The sequence below is a fragment of the Linepithema humile genome, chromosome 3, assembly GCF_040581485.1.
Source record: "Linepithema humile isolate Giens D197 chromosome 3, Lhum_UNIL_v1.0, whole genome shotgun sequence".
NCBI lineage: Eukaryota > Metazoa > Arthropoda > Insecta > Hymenoptera > Formicidae > Linepithema > Linepithema humile.
The window spans coordinates 467,770-486,621 of record NC_090130.1 but is presented as its reverse complement, the minus strand read 5'-3'; the positions used below and the strand labels follow the sequence as shown (position 1 = coordinate 486,621).

Here is an 18,852-nt window from a genome sequence, read left to right as displayed (position 1 = left end):
TTTCTATCTATAATTATTTTTGTAATAGTTTTTTTATATAATTGTTATTATAAACTTTTATTTCTGTACGAATTATCAGATCAATTTTTTAATTTTTTAATTGCTTATTAAATAACAATAGGATTTTTTGAAATATTAAGATTTTTCCATTTTTTTCAGGTTATTTCGTCTAGTTTTCTTCGGCTGCGTTTTTTGGCTGCGTTCTTCGGTTGCATTCTTCGATTGCAATGGTGAGTTTTATTTTATATACATACATATAACGTAATTATATTATACTCGTGTTCTTTTTTGCCTGATATTTCTCTACATAGACATTTTTCTTGTTTGGTATGCTTCAATCGTAAAAAAAGCGAGTCGAAGAATTGCCTTTATTATCGACCGATATTTTGTTTAAAAAAGACTTAGGATTTATATAAATGAAAATAGAGAAATCAGATTTTGTAAAAATATGCTTTTTTATTGATTAGCTAATGAATAGATTTTATATATTATTGTATAATTATAATTATTTTATATTTAATTAATCAAGTTGATTTTTTAACTATTTTAACTATTTGTTTGATATTTATATGATAATTAACATGAATTAATTTTTGACTCCGTATTGCAGGAGTATAAAATATTTAAAATAGAATTTGGCAGAGTAATTTAAATGTTTAAATCGTATTGCAGTCGTTGACGCTTTTTGATATAAAGTTAATATTAAAGTATTTGCTATTTTTTACATTAAAAAACTGCAATTTTTATAATATTTACACAGATATGCTGTTTTGACCAAATTAATTGACGTTCTGTTCTCATTTATGTCCTCAAATTAAAAAATTAACTTTGACGTAACAACTCTTTGCTTTCCAAGTTATAGCTTTATCTACAATATAGTTAGAGAGAAAGGAACAGTAAGACAATTCAATTAAAGATATAATACTAACTTAAGTTGAGTTAACAGATTCTTAATAGCTTGATGTTAATTGCAAACGACAGTCAAAATAAAACAAATATAACAAAATTTATCTTTCTTGTTTGGCTAAGACGGAAATCGGAACAAGGAAATCGAAATATGTGCAGTGTGTCGCAAAATAATTATCTTTTTGCGAGAATGAATTAAAATAACAAATATATTTAAGACATTTTAGACACAAAGAAATGAAAGTTATGATAGATCGGACAGATAATGAAAAATCGCTATAAATTATTAATGAGGCACGCTTTAAATCTTTAATTTGTATTCAAGTGATACATGAACTTAACTCCCCATTTCGCACAATTGGGAGTTAATATTGAACCAATGCGAAGTAAAACGTATTTTGCGGGTTACGTTTGGAGTAGCGTAACACGTAAGCACATTTAGACGCGGATTACCATTAAGTAAACGCGATTTAACTTTCGGGATGTCATGCTTAATCGACCCGCGTGTTCGCTCGCCGTCGACGCGCGATTCGTTTTACCGGCATCGTCGGCTGATTAACGTCCATACATACGCTCCGTTTCCGATTTGTTTCATTTTCGCGAGACCGGTAACTCGGCAATTACGAGCGACCGGTTAAGTGCCGTTATGCAACCCAGACTGTGTAATTACGTCGGGCATTCTACGTGCGCGCGTACTGAATGTACTTTCGTATGGATTTAACGTTGATATGGAATTTCACTCGCATATTGCCTGGCTCGCCGAAGCCGGCCGTCGCCTCCTGGGAACCTTCCGCATACGATTTAAACTGTACCAAATCCTCGGCATAATCCATTTAGGACTGCCTGCACTAACGCCGCTTACAGCTAAGTTTAGTTAAGTTAATTTTCTCTTTCCACCTATATTATAGGAAATGTGCAAGATTCAAAAATAGTAATAAATTATTTGGATTTATTTCGTCTAGATTGTCGGTGTAACCAGGCTCTAATTATGTTTAAATAACGGATAAGCTCATAAATCTCTGTTAGAATTGTCATTTTTTGTGTGATATATTAAAAACCAATACATTGTTGAAATTAATCAAAAGATATGTCTCTCGTCTTTTCTTTTTGCGAATTTTGAACCGTTATTTCAAAAATTTTTGAGATGTAAAAAATGGCGCGATAAAATGTGATATTATTCAAATTATGGCAAAATTCAAATTATTATTCATGATTAATAGGAAAATTTAGAATTAAAACTATGATAATCTCTCTCTCACCTTCTCTCCAATCGAGAGATACGATGTAATAGATACTCTGAAACATTATACTCTCCGACATTTACTTCCAATACGGTGCTCGCCAAGTAATTCCACCGACAATAGTCACCGAGAATTCCCGCGCCCCCAAAATCCCCGACATGAGCATCAGCTAAAGCATTTCCTTATTCGAATGGAACGACGATGAGGCATACAAATCCGCGTAATTGAAATACGAGCGTGGTCGACCGGGTATAAGAGCCGTTTTACAGTTTTCGGTCGGCGAAACGACTCACTTTGTCGTTTGCCCGAGGGTAATGCTTATAAATAAATTCAGGCCTTTTTTTACTATCTGTCTTTGAGATAGATATACATGGGAAAGAGACACGCGAAGGGCGGCCGATAAAAGTCGAAACAGAGCCGGCAAGCGTCGTAAAATCCGCAGGAGAAAGAGAGAGGACGGGTATATCCGCCGATAAAAGGGACTCGTTTCGGTTCAGTTCACGTCGAATTTGGGATAAATTCTCCTGCCGTCTTTTACCTCTCCTCTCTCATTCCTTCTTCTTCTTTCTTTGCTCCTTACGCAGATTTCTCCTCAAAAGAACAAGAGAATTACGACGGCGTAACTTTTGTCTTTTATTGACACTTTCTGGTAAGGATACCGCGCTTAAAACGACCCCAGGCTTCTCGACTGCTTATGCGAAAAGTTCGATGATCATGGTGATATATCAAATCAAATCTGTTCTTTTATTGGAAACGATGGCCATATGTTTCTGATTGACTATACATATATACTTTTACTACACTCAACAGCGAGATTAAAGGATCACTAAATTTCTGCAGAAAAATTGTCGATCTTTAAACTGTAACAACTTTGCGAGAAAAAATCGTACAATAATTTTCCTGGAGTCGTTTTAAAGGGCGAAGTCTCTATTTTTACCTCTTTTACTATTGAGTGTAAATGTTAATACAATACCTACCTATATTTTTTCAATATTTAACGCTGAAAAAAGTATCAAATTATTAAAGAAAATTTAGAGTTGCTTTTAATTCAATTATATATATAATGAAAAGTTATCAAAGCAGATTAAAATTACTAATTATAGTTATTTTTTTTTTTGATTTTTTTCTTATATATGTTACAAATCCAATAAGTCTGGCGGCGCATTATGCCAATAAATTTTGCTGTTTGTAAAACCGAGATTTGTAAAACCAATATTTGAAATTTTACATCGAGTGGATTTTCAGCTAGTGGCATTGTGTATTTAACATCGACATTAATCACAAGTAGTTAATACAATATAACAATACTGTTTTAAATTGTAGAATTTACATATGCAATGTATTATCGATATGATCATATGGGACTTGCATATTGCAAACTTGCGAAATTTCAAATCTACACGTCAATGGCATTTTATCAATATTATAATTTCACATGTGATGTATGCTAACAATGTCGCACTTTATTATTTTAAAATGAAAATTTTAACTTTGCGCAAATTCATGGATGTTCGATGCCTATGCAGTAATTTCGAGATTTAACAAGTAAAACATATAATGTGCTCAGTCGCGCATTAGTTTCGTGTTAGTGCAACTCGTACGCGCAGAGTGAGAGAGAAGAGAGAGAGAATGTTCCGACAGTTTTCAGATAATTTCATTACAATAGTTATCGGAAGTTCGTATTCCATTAGGTAACTCTGTATATTTTGTGCACTTCCATCCCTGCGTCCCCTCTCTTCTGTCCTGCTCCACGTATGCTCGTGCTTTTCGCACATCACGCCGTTCGTGGTGCGCTACGTGTTATAGAACTTTTACGAATTATTGATACGAAAAACGAAATCGGACGTGGCGTTCAGCATGTAGAAAGAAATAAATGTTTTCAAGTATCTGAGATTGACAGGCGGCATTCACGCGGATAGATTTTTTGGTTTTCGAGTATTTGATGAATCGTCGGTGTTGGTGAAGCGCAACATGAATAATAACATTTCTAACGGAATAAGTTCTTCGCAAAAATATACATTTTGCAGAAGCTTGTTTTTATTTGATTTAATAGTTTAATTTTATTTCAAGTTTTGCTATATAATTAGAGTCAAAGAGATTACGGTTTGGTAACGATCTCTTCCAAATAGTCGGAAAATTTGCACGGGAGATATTTTAGCAATCTCGCAGCGAGTTTGTTTTTCAAAAGATGATGGGAAATGGGAGAAGAATATATGGGAGGGAAAGAAACGACGAGAGATATGAAGGAGAGGCGATAGCGCGAGTTAGACGGAGGGAAAGTAGGACCGTTTATTAAGCACTCCGTCGGCTTTCGTCACAAATTCCTCTCGACCGTCGAAATAGAACGCGAAAGTAACCGTGGAAAATTGGAAACTTTCCGCGCGATAAAATCGGACTTAATTTTCAATAAATTCACCTTCCACGGAGCGCGGAGCGCACTCGCCTCTCGTACGTGGTTCGACGCTAACTCGAGAGCGGGGAGTCGGAGGAAAGGTAATTTACTTGGTAATTATAAAGTTACTGGCACCCCCTTCCCCCTTCTCTTTTCCCTCTTTCTCTCTCTCTTTGGCGACGCGCGCGTAGTTGTTAATATTCAAATGCGATTACATCTATGATCGCATAAATTATACGGTCGCTCGACACTGTCGCCTTCTGCGCGGCGCATTTCGGTACTTTCGGTTTAACGCTCGTGAAAACTTTAGCGTTCGTTGTATATACGCGGGCTCCTGCCCTTAAAGGCAATAGGACTTCGCGGAAACATCGCCGGACGAAAGCATGTTTCTTTGCGCCACTCGAAAACTGTGTCATGCGATGAAACTCGCGCCATCTCGTACGGGCTGTCAAGCGAATCGAACATACGTTCGCCTGTCGCGTAAAAAACATTTCAAGAATCAATGCTGTAGAAATGATATTGATTTTGTATATTGACGTATCAGCCGCCTTTGTCACGTTTTTATTGCACATACGACGGGCAATAAGGTAAACTGACGCACGAGTCAGGTGGGTAGGTTGGATTATTTTTGGAAAAATTTTGGCAACAAGGAGATGCGAGGATGCATCGAGTTTCTTGCGCAATAAACCCTCGTCTTCTCGGAACATTTGGTACTTCTGTAAACCCAGATAAATAGAATTTCTAGAAAGTCATGTAGCGTGAGTAGATCCGAAATGTATGTGCAAGTCGAGAAATGTAATTGTAGGATTAACTTCTGAAAGTATCTGCTTTCTGAAACGTTGCCTGTCTAAACAATTATGCAGAAGGGAATACTGAAGGAACAATTCCTGCTTGTGATTTTATAAGTTTTTGTTTTCTGACTTGATAATAAGATATATATATATATATGCCGACAAAATAATCATTTCCGTAACTAAGAGAGTCTTGTCCAGTGCGGTGTATATTGCACGCGCGAGATAAGGGAGCGCGCACGGGAAACAAGTAGGCACTTTACTTGCGTTATCTGTTTCAAATAATTAAGAATTGTTTAATTGTTCGCGCGGAACTTCTTATCGCGCGGTCAAAAGAAAATTCAACTCATAAATTCTGCGGGTTTGTTTCCGTCTTAAGATAAATCCGTGGTATCGTAACCTTACGCTGCGTATTTAATATTTGAAGTTCTTATCTACAATTGGTCTGACGAGCAATAACGATATTTAAATGTTTGCTCACAAGAAATGTACCTTGCTCGTACTCTTCTGCATTTATATTAGAGTGAAATTAATGTTAGCATTAACTTAACTTTCACGCTCTAACAAATTCATTTCACGTTCGAGATTTTCCGTTGACTGTTATAAATATTATAATTTATTTTGAAATTATGACAATTTGTGTTTTAGATAATTTTTAAAAATATTTGTATTAGCATCTCAGTTGATGCATATATTCTGTTGCATTAAATTATCACAGGTAAGTCATATTAACAACACGATATTTTATTAGAAATATAAATAAAATATCTTTATTTTAGCGCCACGACAGTTTCTCGGATAATATTTTATCGACATTATTTTGCGATTATATTGATTTATCGTGTACATTTAATGGATAAATGGCAATGAGAGTCCCTGCTTTCGTGTTGCCCGATCCTTCATAAACTGAATTCTTCTGGATACTATCGGATCAAGCTCCCATAAAGCACACGCGGTCAGCTTCATCGTTTATGTCTAGCGGATGCGACACATTTATTATACAGTATAGTATAGTTCATATAAATAAATTACATGATGTATTATATACAGACGGCTACATATTTATATAGAAATTTGATAAAAATTGAAAGATGCAAGATGCAAGCAATGGATCCAAATGGTAAATTGTTTATAATAAGAATAAAAAAATGACGAGTTTGTAAGAGTTTGTAAATTTTAATTCTATTAAAAATGTATTAAAATTAATAGTTGGATAGTTATTAAAAAAAATTACATTTTTGTGCTTGTTAGAGAGATATATAAATTTTTAAATATAATTATCTATTAATTATTGTGTCGTTGAAGCTTAACTATAAAAGAGGAAATACAACTCATCAAAATTAATCACGCGATATGGTCCGAAAGGATAATCGTTATAGCATATCCGTCGTCATGTAGGGAAGAGCACGTAGACGCCGCGATGATTGATCTCGAAATGAAAGCATAGGAAGGTCAGCCCGAGGGAAAGGTCGATGGGTACTCGCGATGCCCCATAAAATGCACCCCTCGTCCATGATGACGGGGATGGCGGTGGTTCGGTCTCCCTATGGGCTATTTAGCGCATCTGCCTTCGCCTTCGCGCAATGTAGAAGGATCACAGACGAGAGAAAGTGTGTGACAGAGAGAGAGAGAGAGAGAGAGAGAGAGAGAGAGAGAGAGAGAGAGAGAGAGAGAGAGAGAGAGAGAGAGAGAGAGAGAGAGAGAGAGAGAGAGAGAGAGAGAGAGAGAGAGAGAGAGAGAGAGAGAGAGAGAGAGAGAGAGAGAGAGAGAGAGAGAGAGAGAGAGAGAGAGAGAGAGAGAGAGAGAGAGAGAGAGAGAGAGAGAGAGAGAGAGAGAGAGAGAGAGAGAGAGAGAGAGAGAGAGAGAGAGAGAGAGAGAGAGAGAGAGAGAGAGAGAGAGAGAGAGAGAGAGAGAGAGAGAGAGAGAGAGAGAGAGAGAGAGAGAGAGAGAGAGAGAGAGAGAGAGAGAGAGAGAGAGAGAGAGAGAGAGAGAGAGAGAGAGAGAGAGAGAGAGAGAGAGAGAGAGAGAGAGAGAGAGAGAGAGAGAGAGAGAGAGAGAGAGAGAGAGAGAGAGAGAGAGAGAGAGAGAGAGAGAGAGAGAGAGAGAGAGAGAGAGAGAGAGAGAGAGAGAGAGAGAGAGAGAGAGAGAGAGAGAGAGAGAGAGAGAGAGAGAGAGAGAGAGAGAGAGAGAGAGAGAGAGAGAGAGAGAGAGAGAGAGAGAGAGAGAGAGAGAGAGAGAGAGAGAGAGAGAGAGAGAGAGAGAGAGAGAGAGAGAGAGAGAGAGAGAGAGAGAGAGAGAGAGAGAGAGAGAGAGAGAGAGAGAGAGAGAGAGAGAGAGAGAGAGAGAGAGAGAGAGAGAGAGAGAGAGAGAGAGAGAGAGAGAGAGAGAGAGAGAGAGAGAGAGAGAGAGAGAGAGAGAGAGAGAGAGAGAGAGAGAGAGAGAGAGAGAGAGAGAGAGAGAGAGAGAGAGAGAGAGAGAGAGAGAGAGAGAGAGAGAGAGAGAGAGAGAGAGAGAGAGAGAGAGAGAGAGAGAGAGAGAGAGAGAGAGAGAGAGAGAGAGAGAGAGAGAGAGAGAGAGAGAGAGAGAGAGAGAGAGAGAGAGAGAGAGAGAGAGAGAGAGAGAGAGAGAGAGAGAGAGAGAGAGAGAGAGAGAGAGAGAGAGAGAGAGAGAGAGAGAGAGAGAGAGAGAGAGAGAGAGAGAGAGAGAGAGAGAGAGAGAGAGAGAGAGAGAGAGAGAGAGAGAGAGAGAGAGAGAGAGAGAGAGAGAGAGAGAGAGAGAGAGAGAGAGAGAGAGAGAGAGAGAGAGAGAGAGAGAGAGAGAGAGAGAGAGAGAGAGAGAGAGAGAGAGAGAGAGAGAGAGAGAGAGAGAGAGAGAGAGAGAGAGAGAGAGAGAGAGAGAGAGAGAGAGAGAGAGAGAGAGAAAGGAAGAAAGAAAAAGAGAAAGAGACAGAGAGCTGACTGCAAAGAGAGTGGCTGATGAAAGTGGAAAACACAAATGTGCTTTTGCTACGTAAGCAACGAACGTGGAATTACGCTACCGCGCGCCGATTATTCAGTTGCCATTTTCGAGATTTTAATTCGCTCGCTAATTTATTGCCGAGAATGTGAAAATTGCTATTGCAATGCACGTGTATGATATCTGAAAAAGTACACTCATGCAGGAGCAGATAACGTGAATGGAAGGAATTCCAGAAAGGGAGGAAATAATGAAAAACAGATTGCGTTGAAATAGACAATAAACATCCCAGTTTTAAAATTGCATTTAATATAAGCATGGAATGACATTTGAAAAGAAAATTTGTGGCTAAATTTGCAGTTATCATATTAGTTTTTTTTATCTATCAAACGAGTTTGAAATGTGTGTTATTTTTTTCATAATATTTTTAATAGCATTAATACATTAAGAAAATTTTTATTAAAATTTTTATTTTATAATCAACGGTTCTTTGTTTTATTTTCATACAATTGTATTCAATATTAACGGAGAGACGTACGCGCGCGCGCGCGAATGATCGCGAATGCGAAACTGTGGTCTGAGTCCGCAATGAGATGTAATTACATACCGTGCATACGCATATGTGATTTTACATTCGCATATATGTGAAAATATTTGTCTTTCTTACGAAGTTTTACGAATTATCTAGTGATTTTGAATTATGAAAATATGATGAATACGTTTAGCTTCGTGAACGCGTTTCGTCTTACCGAATCGCGATATGAAATATCATTTGTAAGTTTCCTTGTCTAACATATGCACGAATGCGCCTATATGGCTGGATTTTCCCGTGTCCATCACCAACGGACATTAAGGACGATTCCGGGGACACTCGGTGGAACAGGAAATGGAAGAGGAGGTGGCCCTTTCAGCAGATACATTGTCGCCGTGGGCGTCGCTGGCAATTGCTCGCTTTTGCAATCCTGGCTCTTAATAAAGTTACTAATTTATTGGATACGCCGCCGTTGTTGTTGCATCGGCGCAGCGTCATTGTTATGCGAACGTTCGCATGAGCAGAGCGCCGTAAGCTCGGATTATCCGATAATTCACGATCGATGCGCCAAACAAGTGGCGACTTTGCGTAAAGCGTGCATACGCGTAAGCGAGCAATTTGCATTCGTAATGTTCCCGTTGCTTTTGTACTCGGGATTTATTTTCGAGACGATATCACGCAGATGTTTCGAGCGTACCTAGATTATCAAGTTCTCGTTACAAGATATTTCGCCTCTGTGAAATTCTGTTCTTTCGGCTTTAGTTTCAAATCGAAATGAATCGAATAGGACGGAATCGATATCGACAGTTATCTCGTACAATGCCCGATTGCTCTACAATCTCTAACGCAAAACAATAAATATTTTCATATGAATTATTTTGTAGAATAAGTTTAATATCTGCATAAAGATACTCTTTTCAGCGAATGAAACAAATACGACAGGTAAACGTAATATGTAGATATTAATTTATAAAAATTATTTGCAAATCATTAATATAATAAAATAAATAAAATTTTGCAAAAATAGAAGGCATTTCGAAAGGAGAATATATAAACATATATATCTTTTTTTATAACTTTTTCTATCTCATAAAAATATTTTCTTTGTGATTACAAATATGGAATGTAATTATCTTACCTTTCTGTTGTGTCGACTTGGTATAATTTCTAAAGTATAAATAATTTAACTATGAGTTTGGAATGTGTTTGTGAGAGCATAGAAATGTCGAACACTTGAGAAATGTACATTTCCAAGACTAATGTTATTGCGTCATCAAATAAAACATCGACGTAATAATCGCCCGGTAATGGCCATAAAACTGTAATAATCTTCCATGTAGGACCGATTAGGTTCCATGTGACTATCTCCGCGTGTTCCATAAAGGCAAAAAGCGGAATTCAATTCCAGGGGAATGAGATTCGAGAAACGGCCCTACTGCCAGCTACTGCATCAGCTAAAAATCTGCTTTGACCCAGAAATCACATAACTTACAGAGTGCTTAAAGGGCTGGGGAAAAAGATATTGAAAAAAGCAAGTATTCTAATTCAACAAAAGTATTATTGCAATTTGTAAATTAGGGATTTTTATGCAAATTGTGAATGATGCGTGGCAAAAATATAATAATGTAACTTTTCAACTCGTCACGTTAACTACGAATATCAATAGGAAGTCTAATTACTTCTCTGAATTCCGATGCAGTGAAACCTCCGGATTCCTTCCGGCGTTTTCACAGAGAATCGCAAAGGAAGGGTCGAGGGCTGGTGGTATAAGGTATTAGCGGTACGCCGATTTCCTACGTATTACATTTCAAAATCCTCCAGCATTAGTGTGGTGGTTAGACAAGAGGCTATTTGCGAGAGCCCGACTGTAGGACCGGAAAGGATTGGCAGGCTCTCAGGGGTAGAAGGACAGAACGGTGAACACTCCTGGTAAGCGAAGGCGCGTTTCGAGTAACTAAGCGGCGAGAGAGGAGCAGGACACGAAAGATCGAGGACAGTGGGCCGTGCGCGGGTGGACGGGCGTGGGCGGGCGTGGGCGGGCGGGGGAAGCATTTACTTCCGAACACGAATCTCTCCGAGGGTGTCGGAGATGTCCGACGCGGAAATGGAAACAGATTGTTCGTCCGCGAAAGTCTCCTCATAAATGCGCCACAGTGAGAATTCAGATTATCGGGTTACTGTTTATGCAAAACCTGCTCGGATTTAAATTTGCGCAGTTCGTACTTGCGATGATTACGAGCGCGTTGAGAACTGACTAGGTCACGGTAAACATGTCTCTTTTAAAATGTCGAGTTATGTATATCTAGAATTATGAAGAAAAAAATTTATGCTGCGATACTTTTGCGTACAAAGCTATTGTTTCGCGAGCTGGGTTCCCATTTCACGAAACTTGCACTATTTGGTATATTTTAAAATTTTAAAAGATATATTTTTTATTTTTTATTATAGCTTACTTTTCTCGTCGTCTTTGCATATATTATATTGTATTCCCGATATTCTTAAAGCCTATTTTTTCTAAAACTAATAACACACACACATTCCAAACTTCTAATATATATAAAAATCTTAGTAATTTTTTATATTATAATAATTAAAAGTGTCCTAACAATAATTTTTATAGATCTAGTTAAAGCTCTATCAAAACTAATGATATGCAAATTATCTTGGCAAAAAAGTGGTTTATTTAATCTTGTTCTTTTTATTATAGAATCATGACAACGCATTAGTGAGAAATTAGTTATTTTGCTATATACAGACTGATTTATTTATTTTAAATTTATTTTTAATTTTTTTAAATATGCTTATACTAGAAGTTTCTAAATATGTTTTTTAGGAAATCAAATTTTATCTGTGTTGCTGAGAAAGAATTTACTTTAAAATCAATAATGAGACGAGAATTAGAAGAATTCAGTATGTAATTATCCACAAATAGATAAGTGATTAAACATTCTATTTTATCTTCTCATTCTGTCCGACATGAAGGACGAAGAGTGATTATAGCCCGGAATTACAGAATTTCTCTTTGTCATTTCTCGATTGGAATCGATAACGGAGATTTTCAGGCTATTCTCAGTGATGTTCATGATAATCGCATTGTTAAACAGATCGAATGGCGTATTGAGCGCAGCCTTAACAATTAATTGATCTGATATATAACGTGTAATGTGTCGTTCAATATCCATTCAGCGTTCATTATCCAGTTACAGCATACGTGAAATTATAACTCGATAAGCTGGTAGTATTAGATACAACAGATAATGTACTGCTAGTGCATTATTCGTGTTAAATTCGCTTCGTATGAACTACCTGTATTCAATGGGGGAGCTTATGAAGCAATATTATAGTAATAATGACAGTCACTTTTAGTTCAGGTGATAATAGATTTGCACGAATGTGTAATAGCGATAGTAGGAATAATCTCGAGAGAAAATATCTGTCTTTCATTCGTGGAAAATTTCAACGGATGAATATAATTGTTTCAAAGCTTTCCTTTTTTCGTGATACTTTGCTTGATTTTAAGTGTCCTCTGGTGAGTTGAATTCATACTCGTGCGAAAATATAACGGCTAATGTAGGTTTCTGTCTGATCGTACGACAATAATTAGAAAATTGATTGTAAATTACATGAAAAATTTTTGGTTTTTGATTTTAAAAAAATATAAGTATAATAAATAAAAACAACAAGTGATATTGAAAAGCAATTTATAAGAGGGAAAAGTAATAGCAATTGGCAGATTGGTCGAGAAGAAGTCATCTAAATTTCGAGAATACAATAAAAATAATAAAATATGTGATATTTAAAAAAATTATATATTTTTCCAATATAAGGGATAAGCAAATTTCTCAAACATTATTTGATATATTAACTTCTTCATGTTTTTTATTTTTTTAATTTGTGATGATCATATATCAATTTTTGCAAAAAATGTCGATAGTGGCATTGTTCGTTTCGAGATTAAGCAAACTAGAAGATTGAACAAAAAGAAATCTTGTCATTTGGCAGCAAAATATATTCTGCTTTTTTTCTCTCGCAATTGTGGGAATGGAAGCAGCCACTTGCAGTGTATAATGTAGAGTGAAAAGTATCATTTCGTACCATCTGCGCTGCAGAAAATCGCGAATTCTATGCTGCCGGGATCTTTATATCTCCTTCAGAGACGTCGGCTGCAACGTCCCGGAAAACTCCACTCTGGGAAACAAACGGTACACCCGTCCAAAGTCCAACCTCATAGGTGGGGAATTATTTCTTCAATCTATTTCATTGCGAATTGCAAGGCTGACATCTCTCGCGGACCATTGAGACATTTGCGTTTCATCGAGGTTATTAATATTTCACGAGTCTTGCATTGGACAGAAAGAGTAAAAAAATTCTTCTTACCAACCCGGTGTCGTTCCTTTGAATTAATTGGATCCTGGTATTACATTAACTTTATGAATAATTTTAACGAAGATCTGCGTAAGCAGCCCTGCTCTCTCGGAAAGGTTCATATAAAGTCGCGGCAATTTTCACAACCGATACCTTTACTTTTCAACACGTAGCTTCAAGTGCTTTGCATGTCGACCTTTCATATTTCGTTTTGTGAAATCATAAAGTTATTTGTAAAATTATATTTTTTTCTGTGATGAGAGCTGTTTGATATTAAAATATATATAAAATAATGCCATTTTTTAAAATTTGGATATATTGTTAAGATCTATGTTTTTTCTTCCAAAAATTGAAATAAATAGTAATGGTACTTTGTTTTCTCTCTCATTTTTTCAAACACTGTACTTATAAAATCATATTATTAGTTTTTCTATTATTATCTTTTATTTGCATTTATTTTTAACTAAAACGAGCTTTAACAAAAGTTTTTAATTTTCTATTGTAAAAAAGTAAATTAATTTTTTAATGATATTCGATATTTCTTATGTTATAATAGTTTATTATACTGACTATTTTGTTGTAATTGATAATTTAAAGTGCTACGTCAAGACAATTATAATTAAAGAAATATAGTTATATACGTAATTGAGCAAAAAATTTGAACGAAACGATTGATGCTTTATCTTTGAAGTTTATTATAAAAACCTGAGTCCTTTGAGCAAAGATAAAATGGTATTCGGAAATCGAAATGTGCGCTCATATGTGTTTAACTGTCAGTTGCAATAAAGTCTGAACCCTAAAGGTAATGAAACAGCTTGGACCATCTGTATCACTTTCTAATGTAAATTTCTTATAAACAATCACAACGGCGTGGAAACAACCCTTGCGTGTCTCCTGTCCTGTTCTATTGATACAATTATCAGCTGCTTTATTATCCAGCTAAATGAATGCACGCCGCTATCTTGTTCTCTCTCCCTCGCCTCTTTAAACATCTCCACGTGAATTTACATTAACCCAGCCCTCGTTATACGGAGCCTTATTTACGTGAATATTCATCAAGGGGGTTGAAACACGCGCGTTGCGCTCGCGCTCGCGCTAAGAGCAGATGGTTATCGTAGCTGACTTCTTAGCCGAGGGTTACGTGCTCGTAGACGCGTCTTTTCTTCTGGTACATGTTCTTACGAAAACGAAGGAATACGGAGCGGAGAATAGGCGGGCCGGAAGGGGCAGAGGGAAGAAACGCACAAACAAGACCGCACGAGTGGTTGCAAATTCAAAAATGGAACAACAGGCGCATCCGTCGGCCATTATTTTCCGCGGGGGTGAGTGCGGAATAGTCGCGCGGACCGCTGTAAAATTCTGCCGACAGTCTGTCTCTCTCGGTCGCTCTCTCCTATTTCCACGCTTGTGTAGCGCACTCTCCGTCTCGCTCACTTTATTCCCCTTCCGTTCCCTCTTCCGATCTCTCTCTCTCTCTTTCTCTCTCTCTCTCTCTCTCTCTCTCTCTCTCTCTCTCTTCAACTCGCTCTGTATTTTAAGCTGCCTTCCATTTTCCATTCTACAACCCTCATTTCCATTTTGTTGCTGGGTACAATTTAAATCTTCGCCGAACCGATGACACTCGGCGAGCGAATTCCGCTCGGCGCGGGCGCGAGCGGTTTGCAACGAGCGAATAATGTTTGCCCGTACCAAGGAATAATTTAATCAACCTGCGCGTATCTAATGAGAGAATGAAACGCCGATAATGGCAGGATATTTATGCCAAAGTTGTTAGGATAATCCGCGAACGCGGTCGGCTTCGTGGCGCACGATCATTAGACTAATTATGTTCGGCGGTCAAATATTACGTCCAGAAAACTTGTATCGAGAGTGGCTCTCAGCAGGAAAATCAATTCGCGGTCGCGAGCGTGGTTCCTGCCTTTGTGAATCAATTCATTGCCTATCTGCGCGTAATTTATATGAACCAAGTTACCTTGTTGCTATAATGAGCTACGGGATAATCTATTAATATGTTATTCATTGTGATTTCTGCTACCATAACACGGTGCATAATTAAAAGTAGTTTAGTGCTTCGCCAAGTGGTATTAAGTAATTAAATGCGAAATACTGTATTATGACAGGATTTTTATATAACTTATCGATTTATTTTTATTAATAACAACAATTGAGAGTATTATTATTTCTTAAAATTGAATAGTTACTTTTTTATGTTTTCTTACATCAGAAATATATTTTTATATTTCCAGTTAATTGTTTAAAATCATTTCTAAGGAACTATCGATATCTTTATAATTATAATTTATAATTTTCAAAATAAAAAAATAATGATTAAGAAGCAATTCGAAAAATTTTGGTCAACTATTTTTCTCTTTGTCATACATCTATGAAGAAGTAATAAATGGCTTTCGCGATCGCGATGGTGTACCTCAAGCCTCCCCGAGCAACCAAACTCCTAATCGCGTAAATACACCACATTACTCTCGATGGCGCGAACGTTTCATCAAATTAGCGATATGTTCGGCAGATCGAGCTATCTCCTAAGCATCACGTAGTTAATGAGATTTATTGGTAGCTTTAGTATAAGAAGCAAGAGAGAAAAGGATAGTCCTTATCGTTTTGCCGTCGCTGAAATACTTATTCGATGGAAGCACCTTATCCCGAAGGTTATCGTGGACGACCTAGTAAGACTTAAACAAAGTTGGCCAAGGTAAGAGACGCGCGCGCGCGTGGTGAAGAAGCGACCGAGGGTTAGCAGGGATATTGCAATAGCTGAGCATAGTATGTACTCTTTTATTGAATCATGGATCTAGGATAAGATTAGACAGACAGTAGATCCCAGAACGGATATCGGGTTACTCGTTAGTCGAGCTTAGTCGTCCCGCTAAGATTTATACGATTAACTGAATTTCCTGAAAATAATCCAAGGCTGTACTACCTTAGTGGGAAAAATCTACCAATGATTACATTCGTGTCTTGCATTAATTGCAAAAGGATGCAAAAATCGGTCTTTATCACTTCGTAAGTTGTTTCGCGAAAGACTTTTTACTATGCAATTAAAAAATTGTGCTTAGAATCATATTTAATATATGTAGAAACATACACATACAAATACACATAAAACATTATTATTGATATACACATAATATTAACATTAAGAACTTTGTAATTAATATTAAAATACAAAGTGACAGACACAAATTGTGTCAGCTTCGTATTCAATTTACTCAACAGTACAGAAATTATATATTTTACGAGATAAAACGCTCAGGAAATGGATTTATTTAGCAAAGTTACGACTGTTTTGTCTATACTTTTATTTTTATTATTTTTTATTTCTTTTGACAATATTTCCCGGCACTCTGAGTTATAATTGAATAACAACGGCATAAATTACAATGACTAGAAACAACTTACCGAGAGAGGGAGCGGGGGGGAGAGAGAGAGAGAGAGAGAGAGCAGAATCATAGCAATTTTGATATTTAATTTTGTCCAATAATGATACTTAAAATATTAAAAATTGTAAAAAAACAGTGGTTGTCCTAAATTGTTTTAAAGATGGATCATGAATTTATAACAAAATTGGAAAAAAATTGCAATTAAAAATTAAAAATGAATAGATTTGAAATGCACTTTATGAGAAGATATGTAAATGTTAGTGAATTTGAATCATTTTATGTTTGCTGACGATTTTGCTGCGGATCTCGAGTTTTGTACGTGATATAATCAAGATTTCTAACTGATTTGTGGAATGATCAGAATAATATTTTTTCGACGGAAAATTATACGTTTGATAGAAGTGTAGAGTGCGATTTAAAAAACTTTGTGGCGTTTCACCCTCCATTCGTTTGCATATTTTTACTATTTGCTTATCTGTTTGTAAAAAGGAAACTAAACTGATCAAATAACTTTTGTAGCAGTTGGAGAAGATTTTTATTGAAATTTAAACTAAAAATGCAAGTTATTTTTATTAGCGACTTTTTGGAAAACAAGCTCGTTTAAAATGAATTTTTTCCGTTGGCGATGTTTTATACATTTTTCCGTCGCATCTTGCATCGGGCTTCTGGAAGCTTCATTCATATAAAACTGATTGCTAATATACAATTTGATATAGAAATTATAACTTTTCATAATTTGCAACTAAATATAATTTGCAATATTGTGAAATACTCTTGTAAATAATTATGGACAAGAATGAAATGTTCAGCAGAGTTGGCGAAACATTGCATTTGCATTTATATTGAATATCGACGATAGTACCGAACCTCCATACATTAAGAACTGTGAAATTCCGAGCGTGGCATTAATACGTCGTTAAAAGTTTGGGGAAAGGATTCTTGAGTCATTTGTGAACGGACAAAGAGAAATAACTAACAAGTATATATAAAGTTTCTATGTCAAGTATTTCACGAGTTTCTCCTTTATCTATCCTTATGCTTCTTATAGAAATAGCACTGCATTTCTTCTGACGGCTCATATGCAAAAGTGATTCGTTCAGATAGCATTAGAAAAATTAGCATGTACTTGCAATTAAAATAATATTGTATCTCCACGCGGTGTCACGCGACGCGTGCGGAAAAGAATCAACAAACGGAAAGCTTTCAGCACGCACATTCCTCTCATCGGTACTCGCTCCCGCTCGATATGTTAATTTTGCTCACGGTACTCGAGTCGCGGAAATATTTAACGGAATTCAAATAATGTACAGGTGGGCTTCGGCACTCGGACAGCGCAGCGCTAACGGCGTTTTATATCCCCGCACAGTAAATACACTTCCCGAGGCTAAGCGGCGAGATTAAAAACTACTCACACCGTCGGTTCCACTTTAAAGGTGATTCGGGAAATCACCTTTAAGCGGAGGAAATGAAAAACGTAACGTCTTTCCCTCCACTCACGGGGTAGCATCTCTCGGCTTCTCTTCACCAGCGCGTTAACCTCCCTCCGTCGTTCCGTCACTCCGCTGCTATTCGCTCCCTCCCCTCCTTTCTATTCTCCTCTCCGTTACTCTTCCGCTCTTTCTCTCTTGCTCTCTCAGCGCCTCTTCACAATCAGGTAGCACGGTAGACGCTCCGAAATGAGGACAATAAAGTCATTCTCATTTACTTCCCGCCACGGCGCGCTTCTCGCCGTTCCGACCATCCATGCTATCCCCGTCTCCGTTCGGCCAATTCCGTCGCGGAAAAACGATACGGCGGGGCGAGCGGCGGGTGCTGCAAAAAGCGAGAAAAGTGGCGGCGGAGATGGCAGGCGAGGATGGGGCAAGTGTTCGCACTTGGCTTCTTACAGAGTGAAACATAAAGGCCGCGGTGTATGGGTGCGCTCGTGAAGAAGGATGGTGGCTCATAAAAATGTAATTAACTTCATATAAGATGAAAGAGGAGCGGTCACGGGCGCGGGAGGGGAGGGGAAAGGGCGAGCTTCGGTCGGGAAGTTTGTGCGGCCCTGTAGCCGTCGGGTAGATGCCGGCGCGGCGGAACAAAGATGGTGGAAGGAATTAAGACGGCCGCGCTCCGACGTTACTTACTGTCCCTCAGGTTCTGCGGACTGCCCCGCCGTTTCCACGGGAATTATTATTTCCGCTGGAAAATTCTCCGGGTGATGAACCAAGTTCCCCGTGCCTCCGCCGACGTCGTATCGCAATCAAACTTTTCGCGATGGGAGAAACCGTCTGAT

At 37.5% G+C, this 18,852-nt stretch overlaps 1 protein-coding gene across 1 annotated transcript in view; it reads left to right on the top strand.

The window, feature by feature from the left end:
- The window catches only part of LOC105675915 (immunoglobulin superfamily DCC subclass member 4-like), a 339,899-nt gene that overhangs the window by 703 nt on the left and 320,344 nt on the right, over positions 1-18,852 (top strand). The window contains exon 2 of the mRNA XM_067351466.1: positions 160-230. The gene's annotated coding sequence lies outside the window, so the exon portion shown is untranslated. The remainder of the gene's footprint in view (positions 1-159; positions 231-18,852) is intronic.